Here is a 3,453-nt window from a genome sequence, read left to right as displayed (position 1 = left end):
CACTCTTCTCTGAGCCTTACTGACCCAGAACCGACCCAAACGGGTCTCACCTGGATGGGGGGTGCAGTCCGTCCACACGGCGGCACTGTGGATCTGTTGATGTCATCAGAACCTGAAGAGTCTGCAGCAGAACGGTTCTGAAGTTCTTGAAGCTGTTGGTACCAAACATTAGAACCAGAACCAAAAAGCCTGCACAAACAGGTTCTGATGGATCCGAGCTCTCCTGGGTTTGATGAGTTTTGTCTAGAGATGTTTTCCAACTGTGGCACCGGTTCTGAGCCCTGGAATCTCGGGTCAGAACCTGGTTTCAGGCTGTTATATCAGCACAGAGCAGAAGCCCTGAACTGGATCCGGTTGGACCTCCAAGACGGGTCGGGGGAACAGTTCATGTTCTCGGGGTGAAAGGTCAACAGAACCTGAGGCTGCAAACATGAACCAGAACCTTGCTCAGAACCAGAGCAGCTGGCTGGTTCTGTCAGCTTGTGTCCCTCAGAGGCTCCCGTACCGAACACCTGAATGGAGGAGTCTGCTGGTTCTGTTCCAGTTCTGAACCTCAGTCCACCGTTTTGTGGCGGTCCGGGTTCTGGTTCTGCTTCTCCTGATGTGGGGCTTGGTTCCGAGGTCAGCAGGGCCAGAGCGGTTCGGTGGGTCGATCCTCTCAAGCTGAGGACTGCAGCGCTGTTGTGAAGCTCTGGAGGGCGCTGCTGGACCACGCAGGAACCGGGTCGCTGTCTTCGGGCTGACCCGGGGTCAGGCACAGATAGGAGATGGACTGTCGGCGCCGGTGAGGCCGTGGTGGACCGTACAGGACCTTTATTCTCTGAGGGGGTGCAGTGACCCGGGTCAGAGATGAAAGTTCTGGTTCTGAGAGCTGGAACCCAACAGATGTTTCTCCTCCAGGAAACTCCTGAAACTTTCTACCAAAACGTGACGACAAAATTCCTCAAAGACTCATTTACAAAACTGATCTGGAGTTTAAATAAAACTTTATCGACACTTTATTTACAATAACTTTAAAGGAAACTTGGTGATTTATTTATTTATTGACCAACAATCAGAGATTCTGAACCTTGAAGATCTTGAATCAGATCAAATCTAAACCTGAAGCTTTTCTGAAACGTTCATTTGATGCAGCCTTTGCTGACGTCATCAGAGGAGTCCGGTTCTGATCCGACTGATGAGGTGATGGAGGTTTCACCATTCTGTTTGTCTCATGCTGAGCAGCTGATGCTGCAGTGGGCGGGGCTTAAGGCTCTGATGTCATAGACTGTCACAGAGTAACCTTCAGACATCTGCAGGTCATGAAGCTCTGAGGGAGATTAGGAGAACACAAGTGGATCCAGGTGGATCACAAAGGATCCAGGAAAACAGATGGATCCAGGTGGATCATGAAGGATTCAGGTGGATCTGAGAGCAGATGTGAGTCATGTGGAGACCAGGAGCTGAGTTTAAGTTATCTTCTGCTCCGTGTTGATGGACCGCAGAGCTCCTCCTGGTCTCTGGGAGTCTCAGACCTCCTGGAGGAGCTCTCTCCTCTCGGTGGAGCCTCAGCCAGATCACAAATGGTTCAGAAACCCTCAGCTCTCCGTCCTGGTTTGTTTCTGGCCACGTCTGAGGACCTCCAGCGCCACCTTCAGAGGCGCTCTGGCTGCGGCGTGGCGCTCCTGTCTGCAGCGATCATCTCACAGAGTCCAAACGTCCCCTCACAGTCTAAACAAGGAAGAGGAGCTGTCAGCGCCGAGCTCCACACCCACAGGAGACGCCAGCAGGAGGACCAGATCTGCTCTGATGATGATGATGGTCTGATGAAGCTGGAGCTTCATCTGCTCTGCGCAGACGCAGCAACCCCAAACGGTCCTCACAGGCCGACTGCGCAGACGGCTCGGTTCTGACGGTGAAACCAACGTTACTGTTACAGAAATCAGAGAAACTTCTGAGCAAAATCAGTAAAAACTTGAAACATGAAAAAACTGTTTTGATTAAAATTAAATTAAATCTAAATTTGAGAAAAGAGTTAAAGATAGTTTAAAAAAGTTAAAAGTTCTCTCAAGTTACGACAAACCAACAATTTGAACTGAATTCTGTCTGAACAGAAAAGCAAACAAGAAATTAAAATGTTTTTAAAGTTTATTATTTAAAGACTCCAAATGATTACTGTAATGATGAACTTAATATCAAACTAAACACGATTAACCATCAATACTGATTCTGAGCCGTAAACTGATTTAAAATGTTCTGTTCAAGTTTGTTTTTGTCATGTGTGTTAATAAAGTTTATTTCAGTTTGTTTCCTGATGATAAAAGCACAGACCTGCGGCTGACCTCTGACCCGCCCACCGCGCAGCCTTCCAGCTCGCCGTGTTGTGGGCGGGGCGTGGCGGCGGTCTGTCATCAGGGTCAGATCTCCCATCAGTCAATCAGAACTCTGAGCCGCCATGTCGTCGTCATGGAGATGAAAAGAGGACAGAACTGGAGCAGAACGGCGTGTAGCGGTCAGCACTCTGCTCACACAGAGAAGGTTCGGGTTCGAGTCCCTGATGGGTTCTGTCTGTGTTCTGGTGTCTCTGTGTGACGGAGAAATAGGCTGGGATAGGCTCCAGCAACCCCAAAAGAAATGAAGCTGTTTGAGTAACTGACCTCATGGACTCTCTCTGCTGGAACCGGTTCTGGAACCAGTTCTGGAACCGGCTCTCATTCAACCTCGGGGGTGGGGGCATAAATGTCAATCAGCTGGAGAGAACAGCAGCTCCGTGTAACAGGAAGTGAGAGCGGCGTGGACGTGGCTCAGAGAGCGTCTGCCACCAGCAGCGAGGAGGGGGGGGGGTTTCCTGTTGGCTGATTGGGGCTCCGCCCTCTGCTGGCTACGTGCAGATTTAAAGTCTTCTGCACAGATTAGATGTTCTGGTGTATAAATAGAGATGACCGGCGACGCGCTTCACTGTTTCATAACCTGCTCTGATGCCCCGCCCCCTCCCGCCAGAGCTGGAGCCAGTTCAGTTCTTACAGGAACCAGCAGGGGGAGGAGTCAAAGTTGTCCTGCAGAGCTGTGAGCGTCCTCACAGAGGAGGAGTTAGGAGGTGTGATGGACGGCCCGGTTCTGATGAAGCGGCTCAGAGTGATCAGCGGCCGCCGGCTCGGTTCTGACCTCCACGGAAACCGAACCCGGCCTGCAGGAAGAACTGGATCGTTCCACGGTGCTGCTCAGAGCAACGCTCTTCCTCATGCCGGCGTCCAGGCGGCTCCTCCAGCACACAAGCACAGGTGCATGATGGGATACCGTCCTAACAAATGCAGTTTCTCAGTAAATCCAGAGTTCTGGTCCTCATTTATCTGCAGACCCGGACCTCTGAAGGTCCAGAGGATCTTCATCATGTCCACCAGGAGGAAGAAGAAGATCCCTTCATCTCTGCTGAGAGGATGCTGAAACCAGCAGAACCTCCTCTGGGAGGACGGG

This window comes from Oryzias melastigma, linkage group LG23, assembly GCF_002922805.2.
Source record: "Oryzias melastigma strain HK-1 linkage group LG23, ASM292280v2, whole genome shotgun sequence".
Taxonomy (NCBI): domain Eukaryota; kingdom Metazoa; phylum Chordata; class Actinopteri; order Beloniformes; family Adrianichthyidae; genus Oryzias; species Oryzias melastigma.
Note: the sequence above shows the minus strand (reverse complement) of the source record.